At 29.4% G+C, this 25,900-nt stretch overlaps 1 protein-coding gene across 1 annotated transcript in view; it reads right to left on the reverse strand.

The window, feature by feature from the left end:
* LOC142330199 (alkaline phosphatase-like) overlaps window positions 1-25,900 on the reverse strand; it is an 887,512-nt gene that overhangs the window by 331,622 nt on the left and 529,990 nt on the right. The window lies entirely within an intron of this gene.

Consider the following 25,900-nt stretch of genomic DNA (forward strand, 5'->3'; position numbering starts at 1 on the left):
CGATTTGCTGATGATATAGTAATTCTAGCCGAGAGTAAAAAGGATTTAGAAGAAACAATGAACGGCATAGATGAAGTCCTACGAAAGAACTATCGCATGAAAATAAACAAGAACAAAACAAAAGTAATGAAATGTAGTAGAAATAACAAAGATGTGAAATGTTAGCTGAATGTGAAAATAGGAGGAGAAAAGATTATGGAGGTAGAAGAATTTTGTTATTTGGGAAGTAAAATTACTAAAGATGGACGAAGCAGGAGCGATATAAAATGCCGAATAGCACAAGCTAAACGAGCCTTCAGTAAGAAATATAATTTGTTTACATCATAAATTAATTTAAATGTCAGGAAAAGATTTTTGAAAGTGTATGTTTGGAGTGTCGCTTTATATGGAAGTGAAACTTGGACAATCGGAGTATCTGAGAAGAAAAGATTAGAAGCTTTTGAAATGTGGTGCTATAGGAGAATGTTAAAAATCAGATGGGTGGATAAAGTGACAAATGAAGAAAGAAGCATATGGAAAAATATAGTTAAAAGAAGAGACAGACTTATAGGCCACATGCTAAGGCATCCTGGAATAGTCGCTTTAATATTGGAAGGACAGGTAGAAGGGAAAAATTGTGTAGGCAGGCCACGTTTTGAATATGTAAAACAAATTGTTAGGGATGTAGGATGTAGAGGGTATACTGAAATGAAACGACTAGCACTAGATAGGGAATCTTGGAGAGCTGCATCAAATCAGTAAAATGACTGAAGACAAAAAAAAAAATAATAAATTCAATAATTATTGCAATTAATAATTTTTTTTTTTGTTGAACCTTCGGGACCACCATTAGGAATTGCTTCAGAGGATAAGATGAATGATTTGTAGCGTGTATGAAAATGCCATGCCTGACCGGGATTCGAACCTGGGACCTCCGGATGATTATTATTATTATTTAAATATTTCAATTATTATTATTTTAATAATCAAAATATTACTGTTAATAAGTCGACGTTAGCGAACGTAGATCAAGTTTGGTTAATTATTCATAATTTATATCTATAATCATGAGCAATAATTCTTATACTTTTATTATGATAAATATGTTAATGATCCCGTAACTTTGAAGGATTTTCAAAGTTAGGGGATCATTATGGTTATGGTCGATCGGTTAATATGTAAGTACCAAAAAAAGTTTATTATATCGGAAAAAGGTGGAATCAGATTTCACAAGAAGCAGTTTCGGAAATATTAAGTTTGAAATTTACTTTTGTGTGATGTGAATATGAACACTCAGATAAAGAAAAAAGAAAAGGCTGTAAACATATGAAATGTGAACATGAAGGAGGTCGGAGAAGTATAAATTGAGAGAAAAAGTGAAAAATGATAAAATAATGAGGAGAGTGAACTACAGTAGTATCTTAATCAATGCAAATTGATAATAGGAAAATAATTGGCTGGGACTTTCTCGTATCAAAAAAAAGAGAAGGAATAATTACAACAATGCTAGAAGGATCACTAGAAGACGTAAAGAAGAAATGCTGTACATTTAAAAAATGATATACTATAAAGGAGATGGGAAATACTGGCTACACAAATGTTTAAATGAAATTGATTACGATGAAACAAACATGAGCAAAGGACTGCTTCAGGGCGGTTAATGGGTGGTGTTGAATCCGATAAGTTTCTAAATAATTTCCATAAATTCAACTAAACATCTTTCATGAATTCCATCAGGAAAGCCAATTTTGTACCGGCTACTTTATAAAAAAATGTACTTGTTATAAAATTGTATATATATAAATTGAATAAATTTATATGTAGTGATGAGCTTACCCATGTCGGAATTTCTAATAAAATTCCTCTGATTAATTATTTAGGTACGGAAAACTAAAGTTATATTACTGTTAATAATAATCTTAAATTTTTATTGTCGGTAACAAATAGATTTATTAAACGACGTCATTGAATGTTATATAATAAACATATTAAATGTAAATTGAAAAAAAACCATCGTAATAATTTGTGAAATAAATAAAAACATTAATTTTTCTCTAAAATAACACATCAAATTAAACCTGATGTCGCGAGAAAAATAAAATCATTTTTAATATTTCTAAAATCTTTGAAAAAACTAAAAACAAATATTTTATTACAATAACTTGAAAATTGGTTAAAAATGTCAAAATGTAACAACGTAATATGAATTAATGTAGCAATGTGTTAATATAATTTATTTAATTTCGAAGCTTAAGTTAATGTTGTTAGCCTCCGTGGCGTGAGTGGTAGTGTCTCGGCCTTTCATCCGGAGGTCCCGAATTCGAATCTCAGTCATGCATGGCATTTTCACGTGCTACTTATCATTCATCTCATCCTCTGAAGCAATACATAACTGTGGTCCCGGAGAAAAAAAAAAAGTGTTGCCTACTTTAATTTTTTTTAAATTGAATTTATTTCTAAAAACAGCTTTTCTTAATTTTTACAAATTGATAATATTTTTACTTTCCCGTCTAGCTAGCGCTATAGAAGAACTATAACTCTAGATAGGAAAGTATTATAATCAGTCCAGTTTGGGAATATGTGGTTTTCACCGGATCTTGACGTCTAAAGAACCCAATAAACAAAAAAACGTGATAGAAATTTTCCTGATGTTAATGTTCATATGTACGTGTGTATGTTCGGTGTTGATTTTTAAATCACCTTATACATCCTGAACCACAAGACCGATTTTGATCAAACGTGGTCAGATTACTTCTATATATTGGACATTGATGCCATTAAATTTTCAACTTTAAAGGTCAAGGGAGTGAGGCTGTAGTATAAGTTCGTAATTTCGCCTAATAAGATCAGATTTTTCAGACACGGTTGTAACAATCAAAAAATAACAATATTATCAAAACAAACTTTTAAAAAATCGCATCCCCACCCCAAAAATGCGTTTACAGTTGTCTGCTGTGTTGTGATGAACGGCACAGGTGATGTCTCGAACTTCAGTCCCCCGGTTGACTGGATTCCTGGTGCGTTAATCCTCCTGGCTACACCGGTCTGCCAAGCGTACAAGTGAAATTTCTTTTATGTATATTGTGAAATTGCATTAGTTTAGTTAGTGCCGACTGTCGCCGCTAGTACCACCACGAATTGAATATGGTATGAACGCGCACTTTAGTAGGAATCTAGAATAAATAAACGAAAAAATATTTTATTTAAATAAAATGATAAATATTTTATATATAGTTGCGTGTGTATACGGTTTACCAGAAACAACTCACAGCTGTAGGAGTTTATAATAATAGCTGAATAATAGAGTTTATAATAATAGCTGAATATAATAATAGGAGTTTATAATAAAATCTGACTTCATACAACTACGTGTTTGATTCTATTCTAAAAGCTTATATTCTATTCTAAAGCTTTTATTTTCTTACGTTTTGATTTTCATAGACTTTAATACATTAGTTTTCATATAATTAAATTTTCTATACGTGTTGATAATAAAATTTATGCATTCATTTAACTAAGTTATTGTATATCAAAATTAAAAAAAAAACGAGTTTTTTGTTACTGAATTTTCTGTTTTATGTTGAATGTTGCGATAACTACCAGAGATACACTTCTGGGATCTGTTTTATTCGATTTTTCAGGTCAATAAAACAATAAACCCTCAAGGTTTTATCCCTTATGTAACGCTTTAAAAATTTCAGTATGACCGCATTTCACTGGGGGAAATGAAATCCGGAAAAAAATTTTCTCTAACCGTAACTCGATAACAAAGCGTTTTTGAACATTTGTTTGTTTGAGATTTTTTTCCTTATTTCAAGCTCTAAAATCAGTTCCCCGATTATTTCCCTTTCCTCCTAAATTACTCAGTAAATTAATTTAAATTTAATTTTAATAATGTAATTTAACCTAAAAATTACTTAATTTCACTTACAAATAATTTTTTATAGTATTTTTCATTTACGTGATTTTAGACTAATAACTAATTAATTATAATTTAAAATAAAAAAATATCATCATACACAAATTAATCAGCACACAATTTATTTGGCGTTAAAGTTACTTTGACAGGAGATAACTTCTAGCTTCCTATATTTTCAACTGAAATTGTCTGCTAAAAGTTTTCGTAATGGACTTCTAGTGAGTGATTACTCATCCGTCATAACTTTTCTGCTATTCTTTCGATTAAGTTAAGTTAGGTTACACATTATTTACTATGAAATTTTATTTTCAGTAATTTGTTTGGTCAGAAAGAATGTTTCTATTACTCTTTTCTTTTTAACTTTTTTTTGAAATCTTGTATTATTTTGATGTTAAATCCAGTGTTCATTTCGCGTATAGATCAACGTTTTTTTTTTTTTTAAAAAGCAACATAATTAGTTAGTCTTTTACGAACATAAGTAAGTATATGAAAAATTTACTTCATAAATATTATGTGAAGAACAAGTAATCTATTAAAACAAGTTTGACAAAATGAAAACATTACTGATCTGCTAACGCGGATTCAATGTAATCTTCAAGTTTAAAGAGATAACAGCGTTTTCAATATTTTGTCACTACTTTCCAAAGACTTATTGCCAAATGATTTGTTGATCATTAAATCGTTGTTCGTATTTAGTTTTAGTTAATTATTTAATTCCTTGCTTCGTGCTTTAAACTGAATATCGTTAAATATAAATTTATTTTTAATCTTTGATATTACTTTTATTAGAACTGTCCTTGTATAATTCGTTTGTAAATATTTTGTATTTATCAGTACTTTCTGATGTATTACAAAGATGAGTCATGTGTCCAGAACGGATTTAAAACTGACTTATATAAAGCTAACTTATATTCGATAACTTAGAATCGAGATCGTTTTTCAATCGGTTAGTTCATACGTTTCACTGACAAATCGAGTTACTTTCTTTTATGTGCTTCTCCCACGTGAGATAACGATTCAGGTGGATACCCAAGTTCTTGTCATCTTCTGACTGCGGCAACCCTACATTATTCAGCATCACCGAAGGTGACGCTTCTTTTAGAAGACCGAGTATAAAATATAAAAATTTTTTAACCTTAATCCCAGTAAATTTAATAAAACGTTAGGATCACTTACATAGTCAATTTTATTTCAAATACCGATGCCATATTTATTTTTGTAAATATTAACTTGAAATTTTTTTTGTTGTTGTTTCATTCGATATTCCATCCCATACTATTTTTAATAAATTAATTAAATTGTAAATTATTTTTTTCTGTAATTTTATATGTTCGATGAAACTGTCACGAACGTTATATAAAGCAGAATAAAAATTTTAAAAGTAACCTCTACATTAAATACTAGACAGTGAGAAAATTATAGTAAGATCACGGAGTAAACAAGGCTGTTTATCATATATTGCTTCTCAGAAGACAAGCACTAATTGGTCATTTTACTATGAAGGTTCAAGTCTCTGTAATGATGCAAAATATTTTTTTTATATTACTTCATTAGAGAATAATAAATGATTTAGATATTATATACATTTTCCTATTCATAACAAAAGTATAATAATTTTTTTTATTTTTAAAAATGCCTGGTGAAATAGTTATTACAAGGGAAGTAGTCAATAAATGAAAAATCATTGATATAATACCGAGCAAATTGGTTGAGGATATTGAAAAATTATAACTTTAGGAAAGTAATTAGAGTAAACTTTTTAAAAGTACTTTTTTGTACGGTTTTTAACTAAAAATAGATGAAAGAATATTAGAAAAAATATCTGATGTGAACATCACATGACTTTCTTGAACGCCTATTAAATTACATACAATTACAATCGTATATATACTTTTTTGCGATATCAGAGGAGTAATGAAGTATAAAATAAATTTTTTTTGCAATTTATTAAAGATCGGGCATGTACGTCTCAGTGTATATATTGTTCTAGTGAAGGTCTACTTTTCAGTCACTCTGTAGTTAACTTTAATGTAGATAAAATTAAACGGAAATTCAGGAATAATTAAATAAAATTAAACAGAAATTGAACAAGAAAATTAAAAAAATAATACGATTCTAAAATTTAATTTTCAATTAATCTTAAATAATCAGATGTTTCCCCAAACTTATTCCATATACACATACGTAATAATGTCTATTAAATTAATGTACACATTTTTAAAGGTACATAAAATTTTATTTCACTAATAACTTCAAATTTTTTTCATATATTTTTTTATTATTGAATTACTATTTTTTGAATTTTCTTTTACAATCACGGGTTAATTTAATTATTAAATCAAAATATTTAAATTAAAAAGTTGAAAAATATTAAATTACAAAAAAGTTTTAATAAAAAACCATGAATGAAGTCTGATTCGAACCGATGTACCTTCCCCTAGTAAAATCCAAATATTTAATTAACTAAAATTTTATTTGGCTTAACTCTGGAGTCAATGAAAAAAGTACCACTTATATGATATATCTTTGAAAAGCTCTGAATGAGGGCTTATTACTACATTTAAGAAAAACTCCAAAATCCAGATTTTTTTTCATTTTGGGCAATTTTTGTTCAGTCGATTGCAATCAAAAGGGGAAGTGCGTAACTTGATGTTACAGCAGTCCTAAATCCAAAATTTTAACATTCTACATCTATTAGTTTCTGAATTATCCGAGATACATACGTACGTACAGACGTCATAGCCGAAACTAGTCAAAATGGATACAGGGGTACTGAAAGTAAATATTTCCGTTGAAATCTGAAAACCGAAATTTTTCGCAATCACAATACTTCCTTTACTTCATACGAGAAAGTAAAAAAAACAGTCTTGGAAAACATATAACGTAAATATAGCCTATGATCTTCTTCTTATAGAGAATCACCTCTCGAGATAGTATACTATTACTGATTGAATATTCGGTATAAACTATTAACTCTATTTTTAGAAAAAAAAAAATGAAAGAGTCATGTAGAGTTATGGATAACATACCCCTCATATTACCCTTCATCAGAGGTGAAGGCAGTCAGGAGGATGGAAAAAAGACAGAAAAAATGTTGGCCTAGGAGAAAACCTAGGCAATAGATATTATGAAAGTTAGTTTTATAATTTTGTTGATGAATTTACTTTAAAAAGGAGTCTTTAATAATTTCAGGACTTTACATCCGTTTCTGATAAATCTGACAATATTTGTTTAGAAATGGATTATATGTTTTTCTGCGCTCTCTTATAATCTCGAGTTTCTTACAGGGTTATAATGTTCTATGTATGACAAGTCAGTTTTCTGGATGATCTGTATGATAACACTAGTTAGTCTTCTTACTTGGTCAATATTCTTCAATACATATATACAAGTTTATCAGATGTTCCTGAAGATGGAAAAATAACTTCGGAAAGCGCTAGAATATAATAATTAATTACACTGGTTGGGAAGCGGAATTATAATTTATGTATTTTTATATTATATATATCCAAGAGCCGTGCTAAATAACATTATTCTAAAAAAAAGTTATTTGTGGATAAATCAAGAACATCCTCACTTTTTTACCTTTATCTAAAACAAGTTTAAGTTTCCAACTCATCCGTAAAAACATTGCCTTGTATGACATCCAATTTAAGTATAATAATCTATAGATTACATTATAATTCGTAAATCGTTTACTTATATAACAAAAATTAGAGGTGGCATCAGTATTTTAATTTTGTAACTACCACTGAAAGTTTTTAATCAATTACATAACTTTAAAAATCATTTATATGTAATATATATTTGATTGTAATAATATTTCGGATATATACAATTACATTTTTTTTCTCCAGTTATTTTAATAAAAACTCCGCATAATCAATCGTGAAAATGAACGTTATGGGGAAGTTATGTAATGCAAATTAACTGAATTAATAAAAAAAATGACTAAATTAGTATTTATATGTTAAAAATATATAGCTATTCATATTAATTGAATTAATTTAGAAAGGTCATGTATTGTTTTGCTCATATGTCCTTGTGCCTATTTTGATCAATTTTAGTGTTACGTTGTTTACACTTGAGTTCTGTTTAAATTTATTACATTTATAACTTACGCTTGCAAAAATAAATAAAGTTAGAGGTTGTAACTTACAATGATATCAAATATATAGTCTAATTGTATGCGATCAATTTGTCTGAAAAGAATAAAATATTTTTTTATTTCTTTTGTTGGCAACGAATTGCATAACATTCCGGCTTATATATTATAATTAACTATTAAATCAAAATAGAATTAGAAAAAATGGATGTTAGTAAATTCATGTATTGACATTTTTGGTTGAAGGATAGTCTTTTGAGTAAAAAAAATTTGCTTGAAAAAGCAGTAAAAAATATATTTTTATACATTATTTTTGAGATCTAAGTCCCCCATTACGGTTATTAAAAAAAATGTATTAACATAAGTTTACTTATTTTGGAGGTATTAATAAATAATAAAATTAGTTACCATCTCGCTTATTTAAAAATGTTCATCAATATATCATCCTAAAAATATAAATATAAATCCACAATTATACGACCCATTTTATAATAATAATGCACTATTAAATTACTACGTAAATTTCGAACAAGAGATAAATATTGAAAATTAAAAAACTCGACTGCCGAAAAAAATATTGCTCACAAAAACTGCTCTTTTGTTCTGATTTGGTTCCATCATGATATGGTATACCCCTGGATTCAAATACCCAGTATGAATTTTGAAAATCGGAAGATTATTTGTGAAGATATAACAGCATTTTTGAATAACCGTGATCTGTTATATCAAGAGTATACCTGATGCATGCAAAAATTAGCCTTTAATCTACTAAAATATATCCCGTTTGAATTTTGAAAATCGGACAGAAATAATATAACAGCATCCCATTGCATCTTCCAAAACAGCGCCTCAGGGGTACCCCATTTGATTCCAATTGATGGCGATGATTGGTCTAGCTTCGCACTTGTGATGTTCGCATCACCTCATCTTCATCGGAAAGCACATTATTATTAAATAGAAATATTTTTAATCTATTTAATAAAAATTAAAAATTTTTTTAAAAATATTTATATATTTTAAATTTATTTAATAATATTTTATTTCATTTAACGTAAATTTAATTCTATTTAAAAAAAAAAATTGTAATTTTATTCGTTCGATTGATTTGAAACATTCAATTCAAACCCAGCTAACACAGTGAGGGTTCACAGTTCACAGTTCATTAATTCAAATTAATTAAAGTTTGTACTTCAACCGGCAAATTTCAACTACTACATATATATTTATAAGTATACTTACAGATATATATATATATATTTATATAATATATACATATTCATATAGACACTCCCAGAAAGGTAAAGATTCCAATGCAGGGTAATTCATCTAAATCGATTCGTCCGTTGAACAAACAAACAAAGTAGAACAAACAAACATACATCCTAAAAATTTTGTATTCCTTTTTGGACAGTCATGTAAAAAAAAACCGGCAAAGAATGCCTCATAATTTCTCGGCGATTATAACGTTTTTTTAGCCTCCGAGACCACGAAGTTATTGCTTCAGTAGTTCAGATAGAATGACAATTTTGTAGTGTGTGAAAATGACATGCTTGACCGGGATTCGAACCCGAGACCTCCGGATGAAAGCCCTAGACGCTACCACTCACGTCATGGAGGCCGGCTGGTTGATTGTAACTAGAATAAGCACATTAAAGTGGGAAAAATTGTGATAAAAGGGGATCAAATAAACAACGTAACGGAGGTTTTTTGTAAATTTTTATTTTATGTTCGAACTAGTTCATCTAGACCAAAAAACCATGCATGCACATGCTTACGGTGAACGTTTATGTGTGTGTTACGCTACTTTTGGCTATCTATATCACGATTATCCTAATTGATTTTCTTCAAATTTGGCTCAAATATTTCTATTTATAACGCATTCATCATATTACTTTTTAATTCGCCTTTATTAAAACCCTTTTTAATAAAGGGTGGGGGGATATCGTGAAAAAACTAATTTCGATTTTCTTCTGAGGAATTTTAGATAAAACTTATTCAAGAAACTTTTCTACCTACAATGCATATACGAGTATAAGTAACTCAAAAAGTTTTTTTTTTTTTTAAATCAATCTCCACCTCTTAAGATAAAAATATAGATTTTTTTTTGCTCTATCTCTCTTCATTTCAAAATTTTCTTGAAAGTTTATTCTTCACATGTGGAGCTATCAAGAAACGTCTAAAAATTTTTCAAATTTTAAACCTGGGACCTAACTGCTTTGAAATTCTTTTTTTTTTTTTTATCCTCTATTGAATGCGAAAGTTTGAGAATCTGTCCTTTTGTTTGTAAGAGCATTATGCGAGAACCAACCGATCGTTTGCTTTAAAATTTTCTCGATACATTCATGTTATTCCAGAAAAGATTTTAAGCTAAACATCGAGATCCTACCCTCTTTAAGTTAAGATATTAATTAAACAGACAAAAGTTAATCTTTCTAGGTCATTATATTTTTGTTACATGGCAACAGAAATAAAGAGTCCGGTAGAAATAACTGCCTGATTTGAAATGTAAATAAAATAGAAATTAAAACAAAATTACAAAAAAATTAAATATATTCTGAAAGGAAAGTGTTTGCCACTTATTATCAAATACCTTTATTAATTTTAAAACTTATGTGGTTCATATGCCGACCTTCACTATCTACAGGTTTTTAACCTCTCCCTGAAATTTCGCATTACTTTTCTTGTCATCTCCAATGGTATTGCAGCGATTTTTTTGACGGATAGCAGCTTTTAAACTATCGAGAGTTCTTGGCTTACTTAACAATTTTAGCCTTTAGATGTCAGAGAAAAAAGATACATCCTATAAAATCGTGTGACCGTGCAGGCCACGTCTCCTCGTTGAGAAGTAAGACGTCGGGAAACATTTTTCTGGGGAAATTCATTGATTGGCTTGCTGTGTGAGCAGCAGTCCCATCTTGTTGAAACCACAAATTTTCGGCTTGATTTCCGAGTTCATTGGTTGCAAGAATTCGCGTAACATTTTTACATAACATTCGGAAGTTACTGTAACCGACTGCCTTTCTTCCTAAAAAAATGTAGGGCCCTGTTATTCCAAAATCAGCAGCCGCGCACCTGTAACACGTTCAGAGTTCAGAAGGCGCTCATAAAGTTGTAGGTAACTATTTTCTGCCCGGTATCGATTTGTTTATTATTAACACAACCCGATAAATGAAAATGGGTTTCGTCACTTGACAGAACAATCGAGTTCAACGGAACACTTTCCAGAATATTCTGGCAAGAAGCAATACGGCTAATCCATTCAGCTTCATTTATCTGATGCACGACCATTATTCTGTTGAGATGAAACCGTAAGTCGGCATTTAAAATTCTCATTCCAATCCGATCAGAAATTTGTAACGCAGCATCGTGTTTAACAGCTGAGTAACATGGAGATTTTGTAACTGCTTGTTTCACTGCTTCAATATTTTCGGATTTTTGAATATGGCCTTCCTGGTGGTTTCTTCTTCAAAGCTGAACCAGTACCTCTAAAATTGAAGACTTATAACTGAAGTGTCTTTGTGTAGGGTATCGCGGCGTGTTCATTCTAGCCGAAAGTGTGAACGAAATACTTGCTGCGAGTTGATAACAGAATCACCATTTTTAATATACGTTTCAATAACGAAAGTACAATGCTCACCAATCCACGTCAAGGTTGTTACTGAAATGGCTAGAAATCCGATACAAAATGGGGTGCCGACACCACTCTACTATTAGCGCTCCACCAGCAACGGTGGGAAATTTTGAAGTTAATTATGCCGAATTCTGTATAACAAAGTAAATTACTTTTTCTTTTTTTCTTTAATTAATGTATGTAAAATATTTAATTTCTCACTACTATGAAGATAAAAACCACGTTGGGGAGTCTAACAAACAACTAGCCTTGACCGGCTAATTGTTTTATAAAAGATTAAATTATTTTATAAAAAAAAAAAATAAAAATCAGTCCCTTACTGTTTGAATTGTAAATATTTTCAGATTTTATAATGAAAAAGCTGTGTAAGTATTGTATGAATTGATCAGCATAGGCGACAAAGCACTCATTACTCGCTTTACTTTGCCAGATTTATTTACTATAAGTTATGCTTTTGTTACCGAGACCTCTGCCTTTGACTTAGAAGAAAGATTAATTGGAATAATAAAAGTACTTAAGTATTTTTGTATGAAAGTAAAGAATTATTAAGATATTAACTATACTCTTTTTTTTAAATCTTTCTTATAAAATTTTGAAACTCGGGACTTATGGCAACCGTTTCTTCTTATCCCTTGAACAACTGTAATCAGATTTAAATTTCATTAATCAGTTATAGTCAGAAGCCATCGTACATATTATCTTTTCGTAATCAGTTACTCCAATCTGAAGATTTCAATTGTTAACTATAACTAACAAAAATCAAAACATAAGCAAAATATTATTCTGAATGAAATCGCCCAAACACACAATCAAAACGACATGTTAATAAATAAATAAATAATGTAAGTACAACAATACGGCTGAGTTCAAAAACGAAAAACTAAAGAAGGATTTACTTTAACTTACTTTCAACCTCCCCATATTTATAGGGGTTTGAAACCATATTTAAATGGTTTAATTACCTGAATAAAAGCATTACTTAGTCAACAACAATTTTTTTTTTCATATGCACAAAAAATTAGTACTTCGAAATTGCGAAAGAAAAAATCTGTAAATTATAATAATGGTAAATACGGAGTTATAGCAAAGTTAATTATGTATTAAGATATACACATTTTCATACCGTTCAAAATCCAGTAGGATTAATTTTATTATTTATGTAATTTTATATATTTACATTATATTCTGCTTCTTGAGTTTCTCAGTTATCTTTTTTCTGATTAATTTTTAATTAATTTATTTAAGAAATTGTAGATTTTTTTTTTGGGTTGGTGAATTAATTTCCCATGGAGATAAAACTATACTACTGAATCTGTTGTTTATAAAAAATGCCTTTTTTATACCGCTCACAGTTAGTAAAAATATATGTACATCTGTAAAAAAACGTTTAATTTATGAAAATTTATATCCAGCAGTAAAAAGTTACATATGTATCGTTACATAGCTTGTCAGTCACTATTAAATACTGTTTATTTTATGCCTTCCAGAGAACACTTTTACTTTTTTCCTCAGAATATTAAACGCAAAAATTTTTTTTCAATAAAATAATTAATTTTTTCCTGATTATATTTAAAAATTCAACTAAAAATTAACGTTTTTCTCCCTCCATAACTGACCAGTTTTACTTTGCGTTTTATAACATTCCTAACTTTCACAAAATATATTTTTCATATATAAATTTTCCGAATGAATTTTTAAATATGTAATGAATGTTTTCCTTTTTTTTTAAACTGAAATTTATATTTTTAATTTTTTTACATACATTGTTCATTTGTATTCCATTCAAGTTATTATACGAGTATATATATACGTATACCTGGGCAAATAATGAATTTTTTAGCTTACGATTCTTTATTTTAAGAAAAAAAAAAATTGGATTAAAATAAATAAATCTGTTTATTTATCTGTAATTGCATAAATTTTGTGTAAAAATTTGTAAATTTTATATAAATTTGTATTAATTGTTGTTTATTATTTGCTTTCTAAATACACGCTCAATCAGTCTGTAACTGATTGTACTGGAAAACTCTTTCCATAATATTTTTATCTCGATTGCACCATGACTGAAAGTATTATTACTTAACATTTTAAAAGACTGTGTTTAACAAATTTCAATCGTATACAAAGATATTTTTTAATTCTTTGGTATTTTTTCATAATTACAAATAAAATTAACAAATAATAACAATGTAATAAATATAACTTTTGAAAATTGATAAAAAGAAATTTATTTTAACTGAAAACGAAAATTGAATTTTTTCTTTAACAAAATGAAATGTGTAAACGTAATTAAATTACTTTTGTTGACATTAGTTTCTATTGGTGAAAGAGTTGCCAACATAAAACAATTGCCGGATCCAAGAGACGCCAGAAATTACGCTTCTTGAACTCTACACACTTTTTTTCATTCTCCTTTAGAATCTTTACGCCAACAAATTACAAAACTTCTTTTAAATGTTAAAAGAAGTGTCGTGTTTGGAATCACTGACCTCAGAAAGTTTCATCAATTAGTTTCTTCTGTTTTTTTTCCTTTAATACTAATAGTTATGAATAAAACATTTAAAGTCTTAAAAAGTTTATTTCTTAAACCAAAATTTTCCTAAAGTTTGAAGAAAAAAGAATAAAAACAGAATTTGTATTTCGTGGAAATATTTATAAGTTTTTTCTTACCATCATTTATAAATTAAATAGAAATCTGTGGGTAAATTACTAATAAAAAAAACTTGGCGTAGGATTAAAAAATGTATTATAGTAGTCATAACAACAATTTATTTTTGATTTCATTCCAATAAATTATCCTTTTTTACAAAAAAATAAATAAATAAATGTAAAACCATTTTTCACTTTTAAATAACCTAATTATGCTTTGTGACTAATTTTTATAGTAAAATAAAGAGAATGTTACGTTGTAAAAAAATAATAAAAATCTATTAACAATTCAAATTAAACGTTTTCCAGACAGTTTGCTTAATTTATCAACTTATTTACAATAATTAAATTTTTATCCTCCAAATATATAGAAAATTGTTTAATATCATTAAAACTTAAGTAACTAATAAAATTATTTTTATTAACTGATAACAATTGATATTATCTATTATTATTATTATTATAAATCGAGAACATCCCAATGGAAGACGTTAAGCATTCATGATTCATATTTCTTTCGCTTGGCATTTCTTTTTTCGCTCCAAAATTTTTTCAGAAAAGGTCTTCCGTTCTTCAGACCATTTCGGACGATGTTGTTTAGGTTTCGGCGCTTCTGGTTTAACTTCTTATCTATCTATTTTGTTTCTGTATGTGTTTCTGTCTATGATCCCCTCAAGCGTAATCCCGGCGTGTTCTAAATTTTCTCGTGTTTCCGCGAGCACAGGGGATTGCAACTTTTAATGATGTTAAGTACGCGATTATTCTTTTGGTCAGTTGGTTTTCCGGCAGCCTGCAAAGGTGTCCGAAGAATTTCATTCGTCTTTTCCTTGTGTCAGTTTCGATGTTAGAGTATATCTTAACATTTTCGTTCGGTTTTAATCTGTATCGTTCTTCAGTTTATCTCGGTCCCAATATTTTCCTTATAATCTTCCTTTCCTGTTTCTTTATTTCTTCTATTTCGGTTTTCCTATTTAAAGTCAATGTTTCACTGGCATAAATGCTGTGGGTAATGCCGGATTTTCGTTTGACGCGAAAGGGATTTCTTGTTATAGAGATTTTGCACTAAACCTAGAGCTTTCCTAACCTTCTGTAGACGGTCCAATTGACTTGGTTTCTCAGAGCTGTTCGGCGTAGTAAATTCTCCAAGGTATTTAAAGTGAGGGACTTTATTATTATTATTATTTCAACTGATAAAAGCAGTTTAATTAAATATCGAAGATATGTAAACATGAATTCAGTTGTTACTGCTTGAAATGAATTATTTAGCAGGTAGAATTTACTATCAAAATTTCCAATACTTTTTTACGTAGAGTTAATATATATGTCGTCGGGAGATGTTAAAAACGGAGATTTTATCAAATCCCTAAGTTAGACGATCAATTCACGGAAGATGTTAAAATTACAAGTCTGTGGGGTGATTTCCCTAAAGAAAGTAAGTGATTTGATCAAATCCCTTAACTGTTTTAGTCAAGAAATGAAATAAACAAGTCAGGACTCTTACATCTCATTACACGAGGAAGGTTGTGCGCATTTTTATTATTGTTTTCTATATTTCGAATTTTATCAAGTACCTACCGTAGAAAAATGGGTTCAGATATAGAAAAAAATCAGAATTAATTACAAAATTAACTTTAAACAAAACTAACTTCTTTCTTTCTTTCTTTCTTTCTTTCCTGTTTAGCCTCCGGTAACTACCGTTTAGATAATTCTTCAGAGGATGAATGAGGATGATATGTATGAGTGTAAATGAAGTGTAGTCTTGTACATTCTCAGTTCGACCATTCCTGAGATGTGTGGTTAATTGAAACCCAACCACCAAAGAACACCGGAAACAAAACTAACTTAACTTAACCTAACTAAACTTAATTTTAAATTTTAAAGAAAATTAAATTTTACAAAATTAATTATTTATTTCATCTTTTCACTAAAAAAGGTTACGGGATTTCATCAAATCACTTCTTTTCTTTAGGGAAATCACCCACAGAGTTGTAATTTTAACATCTACCGTGAATTGATCAAAAAATCCTATTGATCAAAACCTTAGGGATTTGATCAAATCTCCGTTTTCATCATTTCCCTGCGATATATATATTGTTAATTTTCTTTTATGTGGTTTATTCATATAATTAAACACTTGAAAATATATCTGTAAACAAGAGATGTATTCTTAGTTTTAAACTGAAGAATTTTTTGTATTTTTCCTCTTCTGTCATCAATCCAAAGATTAGATTATTATTTTCTGTGTACACTGAAGTCTTGGTTTTCTCAATGTAAAAAAAAAACAAAAAAATATAAATTTTGTTATATATATCTATTTTTCTTAAATACTGTAAAATATTGGTTTTAAATTTTGTTTATTACAGGTTTTGCGGTTCCTTCTTGGCATATAATATGGGTACTAAAGTGAAAAAGGTATTTCTCCGCGTTCTAATGATTTCCAAATGCTACTTTTTTCATATATTCAGGTAAGAACTTTTTCATTGATGATCCTCATTAATTATAGTATTTTCATAATTTTTTGGTAGCATCACATCTCGAATGTTTCTAACCTTCTTCGTTCTTCTGTTCCTATAGTTTATGGTTTAAATAGCTATACAGTACTGCATTATCTTTATAAATATATATTTCTTGTGTGCGTATGTATGAAAGTGAACTCCTCCTAAACGGCTGGACTGATTTTGATGAATTTTTTTGTGTGTTTTCAAGGGGATCCGATGATTTGGATTCACAATTTGGTCCACTGGAAATTGTTTTTTTTAATTAATTTTTTATTTATAAGTAGTAGTTGATTTTGGAATGTTTTACATTGGATCCGGCAGACTGCACTACCACCGCAGTATAGAATATTCAATAATATTCTATTTTAATTTTAGTTTGTCCCGACAGTTGGTGCTGCAATCAAATTGAGAAAAATATTTCGTAATTTTGTGTTATTATTGTGTTACAAAAAATCGCGAGAAAACAGTTTTTTATTAAATAAGATGCTAATAAATCAGATGGAAATGTAAACAAAGGAAAACCAATCAGATTATTGCAAGATGGCCGCTGTCAAACACAACGGCCAATCACAAAGAGCCCGTATAGCCGTTGCCAATTTAAACGAAATCACAACTAATGAAGTAACAAGTAGGCAGCACTGCGATCGCGTTTAGAATTGTGCGCGTATTGAGAAATATTATATTATTATTTATTGAAATAACGTTTTAAAGTTTAATTAAAAAATGTACATTGTGGAAATTTGTAAGGTGCAGTATTGAAGTGAGTATTTTACATTATTTTTCATGAATTTTAATGATGTATACACGTGCATTCAATAACAATCAACTTAACCTACAAATTTAAATTGTCAGTTCTCATTTGATTCTATGCAACTTATGAAGTATTAAACGGCTCTTTGAAAATAAAAATGTAAGTTTGTAAAATAAATTATAACATTTATAAAATTAATATATAAGTTACTTATAATATAGTTTAAAGTATGTTTTAGCTGATTAATTTTATAAAAAGTTTTCTAAAATTATTTTTAATTTACAATTATCTAAAATTTGGTAAAATAGATGTTAAAATAAAGAATGAGAAAAATGATAAAAATTTCTACTAAAATTTTAACTACATTTCTTTTTTAAAGTGCTTTAATTTTTTTATTAATTGATTATTTAAGCTGTTGCATGGTTATGAAACATCAAAATTATTAAATAAAAAATAAATAAATGTAAGAGGTATTTTTTTAGAATAATGTTAAGTGAAAATTAGTAGTAATGTGGATGAAAATTTATTAATTACACTAATTATTAATTTTACGACGTTCGATTTTTTAATTCAATTTTCATCGGACATCTCAATATTAAGTGAAAATAAATATTAACCATACTACACATAATTAATCAATAAACCCATTACAATAATACATCAATCACAAACTGATAATATCATACTAATACTCATTTTAATGAAATTTAGAACACCTTCCTGCTAATTTAAAATTTTTAAAATTGCTAGGCTTTTTTAAAGTAGATGTGACTGTGGTGTTCCGAGATCGTCTGATGTGTATTATGGTCTTGATATTCCAGATTTGTTCGATACAGGACCTTCCTTTTCTGATTCTTGCCTGATATTCACCAGTCTGCCAGTTCGCTTGGGGTTTGAGTTGGTTCAGCAAGGCTCTAGAGAGGATCTTAATAGGTGACATGGAAAAGTGAAATCCCTCTGGAAATGTTCGGATCTGTCTTGTCTCCTTTCTTGTGGATTCGGTGTATCAAGGAATTATCCCATTCTTTCGGGATATTTTCTGTTTTCCAGACTTCTAATATTATTCTGTGAATTTTAGGCGTTATTTTTTTGTGGCCAAATTTTCAGAATTCCGCGATAATTTCGTTTTCGCCATGAGCCTTGTTGTTTTTCAATGAGTTGATTATGTTCAAATTTCTTTGTGTGTGGGTGGAAGTAAGTCAGGATTCGGTGTAGGTTTTACAAGTCTAAGTTGTTTAGAGGGGGCTTTGCAGTTGAGGAGTGTATTGAAATATTTGGCTAAAATTTCAAAGTTATTTTTCATGTTATGTAAGTTTCCACCCATATTTATATATAGAAGATTCATAACAAAATAAAAAAAATATAAAAAAAAACGATCGCTTCAAAACGAAATTATTAGTAAATTAAAAGTAATTATAATTTTTGTATAGTAATAAATACCTCAAACTTATCAGTATTGCTAAGAGCTATCACAATTATGAACCATTTTTTTGATATATATACGCTTATAAACCTTAAAAAAACCGTGTATTTCAAAAATATATTAACATTCAAGAGTTCTACGATATGGCAGAAGAAGGAAACATTTAGTGTTTTATTACACCATTCATCTCTTAGTTATGGTCTATTTAAATGTCTGAATAGTTCGAAGAACGGCAATGAATTTATTAAAATGTGATCAGGTGTATGTGTAATAGTAACGTTTTACTATGTCTTTCTTTGTAATAGTAATTACTGGTTCTATTAACCAGAATAATAACTGAAACACGTTAGTATAAATAGTATTATTCAAAAGTCGAGTGATGTTTTCAACATGAGTATTACTACTAATAGTAGTACATTACATTTATTCATTACACAATGTTTGTTCCATAACTTTTGTATATCTAAATAAGGCTTGGATTAATTGTATAACTAGGATGTTATTCCCAAAAATTGTAACCTGATGGTTACTTTCAGATTTTTACATTTACTGCTTTCTTAATAACTCTTTTGTAGCCGTATTATCATTGGTGGACTTTATAAACTGGAGAAATATGAGTTGCAAATAATAAACACAAACGCAGTTGAGGAATTAAATAAAAATAAAATAATAAACTATATTTCATTAATAAAATTGAAAGTTGAAACGTTGCCCAACAATAGTCTATATATATACACGTTGCTTAATCGGAATTTAGAAAGAATTATCACTTTAACAAAAGATAAAAAACTATTTCAACTCTTTATTTATTTTGCCAATAAAACTAAATAACTGAAAACCATTTATCAGTCTAATAATTGTCTTTGGTAATTTTTTTTTAATTATTTTTTGTCTTAATAGAAGTTGCCATAAATATTACATTGTATTCAAGTCGTGAATATTGTTAATTATAAAAATGTGATGTGTTATTTATTATTATTTAAAAATGCTTTTTTTTTTCTTTATTTCACAAAACTTTCACTATATTCAACATTACATAAATATTATCAAATATTTTTATTGATTATAAACATATTTTAAATATATAAAAACATATTTAAACATGTATATTTAAACAACTATATATAAACATATTTATATATATTATTTTTAATGGGGTATTTGAGGTTAGTTTTACTGAATATTATTCCAATACGACGTTGATGTCGGTATAGCATGATAATAACGTACGTATAAAGACGCATCAATGTTTGAAGAGTTTTAGGTTTGAAAAGTCGAGAGTTCTATGGTTCAAATTGTAGTAAAGACAGTTACTTTTATACGGATTTTTATATTAGATCGTGGACACCGTTTTTCTTTGGTGGTTGGGTTTCAATTAACCACACATCTCAGAAATGGTTGACCTGAGACTGTACAAGACTACATTTGATTTACATCATCTTCATTCATCCTCTGAAGTAAGGTATCATATAAAAAAGTAAGGTTTGAAGTAAGGTCCTCTGTAAGATATCATTTACCTAATATGTTTTTTACTTCCTTGTACGAAGTTAAGGAAGTATTGTGATCGCGAAAAATTTCGGTTTTCAGATTTCAACGGAAATATCCATTTTGTCCATCCCTGAATCCATTTTGACTAGTTTCGTCCTGACGTCTGTACGTACATATGTGTGAATGTCGCGTAACTCAAAAACAATTAGCCCTAGAATGTTTAAATTTTGGATTTGGGACTGTTGTAACATCTAGTTGTCCATCTCCCCATTTGATTGTAATCGACTGAACCAAAAAAATCCAAAATTCAAAAAATTTGAATTTTGGACTTTTTCTTAACTGCAGTAATAAGCCATCATTCAGAGCTTTTCAAGATATATCATATAAGTGGTACTTATCTTCTTTGGTTCCAGAGTTATATCCAAATACGGTTTTAATTAATGATGTATTTGAATCTTACAAGGGGAAGGCACAGTGGTTCGAATCGAATTTCATTTCTTTTTTTTAATTTAAATGTATTGATTTATTTATTATTATTCATGAATAATAAATTTAAATATTTGTTAAAAATTATAAAATACTTTTGTAAATAATAATAATATTATTATTATTATTAATAATAATAAAAAGAAAAAAGAAAAAGAAAAAAAAAGAAAAAACAGAAGAGTCGGGGCAGCCTATATACTGGTTATATAAACTACAGGAAGGCCTTTGACTCGGTTCCGCACTCCTGGTTGAGGTCTTACGTCTCTACAAAGTCGATCCCGTTGTCGTTGAGTGCCTAAGTGTCGTTATGGGTAAGTGGTGCACAAATCTTTTGCTGACTATTCCAGATAGAAACCCTGTTAAGGTCGGAGTAACACAGATCAACCGAGGCATTTTTCAGGGCGATTCCTTGAGCGCTCTATGGTTTTGCTTAGCGTTGAACCCTCTGTCTTCCATCTTACAGAAGTCCAAGAAGGGTTTTGCTCTTGGGCAGTACAGTTTTAGCCACCTCATCTATATGGATGATATTAAGCTTATTTCTGACACTGTAAAAGGGATCCGGCAACTTGTCAAATTAGTCGAGAGGTTCAGTGTCGACATATGCATGAGTTTTGGTCTTGACAAGTGTAGGGTCAATGCTATGAAGAGAGGAAAATGGTCGCAGATTGAGGCGTGTGAAGTGCCGCAGATGGATGCTCCTGCACTCATTAATGGAATGCAGCGTGGTGAGACATATAAGTACCTTGGTTTCCTGCAGGATACTGGAATTAGCCATAGTCGAGCGAAAGAGGCACTTACATCTGGCTTCAAGAGTAGAGTAAGAGCCGTCATGAGTTCCCAGTTGAGTTGTTCTAATAAGGTAAAGGCCATTAACATATTTGCCGTTCCGTTGATTTCCTATAGCTTTGGCGATAAATTGGACGCGGACAGACCTTAAAGGGCTTAATAGAATGATGCGTGTATCCTTCACGCGACACCGCTCCCATAACCCCCTCAGCTCCGTCGAGTGGTTTCACCTGTCCAGGAATAGAGGCGAAAGAGGCGTTGTGGATTTGCGGGAGGTTCATGCAAAACAACTGCTGAATCTCCGGAAATACTTCCTAGAGAAGAGCCAATCCAGCTTGCTTCACGGGGTTATAGTAAAAAGTGACAGTAGTCTAACCCCACTGCGCCTCAGTTTTTAGCTCCAAGGGAATATACAGTCCGACATAACAACGTGGCGAAGATTCTTCATCAGAGACTCGCTTTGGACCTGGATCTCCTTGCCGTTTCAGTCCCGAATTTTAAGTATGCTCCTCAGCCTGTATTAGACGACGATCAGTATAAACTGTACTACGATCGTACTGTTCTGACGGACAGGACAGTGGAGAATAATAGGCCAGACATCGTTCTGACCAAGAAGCAGGAAAAGATCACCTTCCTGATTGATGTCACAATCCCATTGTCCACCAACATAGTGAAGAAGTACACGGAAAAACTAATGAAGTATAGGGATCTTGCAGAACAAGTCAGGGAGATTTGGGACCAGGAGAGCGTAATGGTGGTCCCGGTGGTTTTGGGCGCGATGGGAGAGATTCCACGTTCTCTGCGTGGTTCATTAAGATCCGTTGGAGCACCAGCAAATCTGTTCCGACCAATGCAGAAGGCTGTGTTGCTGGATACATGCCGCTTGGTCCGTCGGCACATCACAAGCTTGAGCGACAAGATAACGCCTGTTCTTTAAGGGCCACCTAATCGTCATCAGATGGAGCTGCAGACGGAGGACAATGGCCGTTAACATCTGGCAGTTCATAAATTTTTATGTCTGGTATTTTGTCTTTCATTCATATATTTCACCCATAGTATTCAATAGTTCATGTTACCATATACAATGCATGTCAGAACAATAGTTATAGCTCCTGCTCCTTGCCTTTGGGCCGGTCAGGATGCTTTTTACTGGACTTGCCCAAGAGAATAATAATAATAATAATAATAAAATATGAAAAAAAATCAGTAGTTAATAGTGAAATAAAATTTTTGGACTTTTCATTAAAAAAAAATGTGTATATGTAATTTAATAGGTGTAAAAGGAAGTCATGTGGTGTCTACATCGATTTTTATATTTTATTAACAAAATTACTATAGAAGATTGAGCTAATAACAGTATTTGTTATTTGCATAATTTTTCTAAAACATTCTATAATGTAAATATTTAATTAAAGGCATAGAAAATAAAATAGATGTTTACGTTAATTACTCTTATCAGTTGTAGAATTACTGTCATCCGTATAATAGCAATTATGGTCGTTATTATTTAACCACAAATAATAATTCAAACTTCTATCGAGATCATTCGAAATACAAGATATCGTGAACAATTTTTTAATCGAATCATCCAATATTTCTGACCGAGTTACAAAAATCCATTCGCAAATATGTATAAATGATGGTTTTTAAATTTAACCAGATGAGAATGTGGTCCTATCATTGTGTTGTATTGACCATTCCGTTTGTGTAGTGTTCACGCAGTTTGATTTTAAATAGTCAATTTAAGCATATGTGTAAAAGATGAAGAATAGATTTCATTTCACCAGGAATAAAAACCTGATCATACTTTTCAGCAATCAGTTTTCGTCTTAAGTCTTCGCCTTAAAACTCTCCGTTAAAATTATGAAGGGTTTCGTAATAAAGCATCTTTGGTTGACGCTCCCATACGCATTTAACCCGGTCTAGAATTAATTCATCGTCTACATATTCCTTTTGATGTGCTTGTAAGTAAATATCGGATGGAAAATTTTTACTATTCGTTAAATATTTTGTTTTAAAATTGAATTAAAGTAAGAATTTAATAAGATGCTTGAGTATGTAAACTAATTGTACGAGTTCATATTTAACAAATTTTTTTAGTTTCTTTTTTTAGTTTCTATTTTCCTTTATTTAAACTATTTTCCTTTATTAAATTTAGTGAAATTTGTCTATAAATATAAATGCCCAGTCGTATCTTTCATCTTTAAGTAGAACGAAAACAAGGAAAAATCATCTATATGGAATCCAGCTTGAAATTCAATTAGGATATAATAAAAAATCATAATTCAATAAGAGATGTAACGATGAATAAAGTTCTGTTATAACTGAAATAACGTTTATTAAATTAGCTATGGTAATTTATTTTATTATTAGTATTGTTACAATGTATATCTTCAATTTTTATCAAAGATTTTATTTTTTATTGCTGTTATTATTAAAAACTATTAGCGTAGTACCTTTTACAAAAGTATAGTTTTGTAAATACTGATCATGTATATCAAGAAAATGTATTAACTTTTAAATTCGTTTTAGATTGATTTAATATAAAAATGTGATAGAAATTAAGTAGATATATTTACGTACACTGACTTGATGCTGATTGCTAATGAAGATCTTTTCTGAGAATTAAATAAAGAGCAATGTAATCTTTTATTTTCTAGAAATTAAAAGCGTAAAATAATGAACTCATTTATTTTTTAATAAAATGTTTTTAAGTCCTACGTTTAAACAAATAAAGATAAGAAAAAATTAAAATAATAAAATCATTTATTAAATGAAAAATATATTTTGTTATTGCATAAATAATAATTTCTTATGTATTTCAAATAATACAAAAAAAATAATTTTATTTAAAAATTTCATTACGATTATGGTTAATAGTTCAACCAAATTACACTTAGAGAAAAAGAAATTGTTACCTGGACTTTTATAAGGGGAAATGGCAAACGGGATTCAATAAACGTAAAAAAAAATAATAAATGCGTGAGCGGTGGTGATGGAGGGGCGATTTGAGGGGTTGATAAAAAAATGTTCCGCAACAAAAGTTGTAGATCATACAAAAATCTACATATTTTGTTGAGGTTATTTTTTAACATAACCTCAATATTTCTGAGAAAAATTCTAAAAATCTTTTTTGTCGTTTTTTACTTTTCATTTCCTCAAAAATTGTGTAAATATTGAAGAAACTTGGTGAAAGTATACCTTTCTGTGTCTTAAATAACCAAAATTTTTTTTACGTCAACTTTCGCCGGAAATCGCAATAATACCATTTTTAACCTCTTTTCAATCCCCAAATCAACCATCCACCACCACAGCTCACGCATTTATTTTATTACGTTTATTATAAGCCCCTTTACCATTTCCACTTATAAAAGTCCAGGTAACATTTTTTTCCCTCTAATTAAGTTATATCGATCGGTCTATAATTAAAAATGTAATATATTTGTAAATAATTTACCAGGGAATTAAATTGAATTTTCCTAATTCATTTTCTCTTTGGTAAGTTTTTAAATAGATTATGTTAGTGAGTAAAACAATTTCCATTGAGAGTTCAGAATAAATATAGATCGAGTTTATACGTAGTTAACCAAGCGTCTCATCTAACTGAAATAAAAGAAGAGAATATCAATACCGGGAGCTTAGTAACAATTTAAATATTTATTCATTCAAATTTAAATCAATAGGTTAGAAATTTTTTATTTTTTCTTCTGTTTTGTTTTAAAGAAAATAATAAAGTAGAAGCATTTATTGTAGGTAATTTTGTACATTTTGTCATATAAATATGGACTTTTTTTGATATAATATTTCGAAAAACCTTTTTTTTTGTCTTCAGTCATTTGACTGGTTTGATGCAGCTCTCCAAGATTCCCTATCTAGAGCCACTGTTCATTTCGGTGTACCCCCTCATCCTACAATTGTTTTACATATTCCAAACGTTGCTTGTCTGCACAATTTTTCCCATCTACTTATTTCTCCAATTTCAAAGCGACTATTCCAGGATGCTTTAAGATATGGCCTATAAGGCTGTCTCATTTTTTAGCTATATTTTCCCAAATGCTTCTTTCTTGAGCAATCTGCCGAAATGCATTTTTTCGAAAAAAACAGATCTAATATAGCTAAACATTTAAAGAAAGAACATTTTTAAAATTAACACCTCTATATTTTTAGGATAAAGATATAAAAATG

The sequence above is a fragment of the Lycorma delicatula genome, chromosome 9 (genome assembly GCF_047948215.1).
Source record: "Lycorma delicatula isolate Av1 chromosome 9, ASM4794821v1, whole genome shotgun sequence".
In the NCBI taxonomy this organism is placed as follows: domain Eukaryota; kingdom Metazoa; phylum Arthropoda; class Insecta; order Hemiptera; family Fulgoridae; genus Lycorma; species Lycorma delicatula.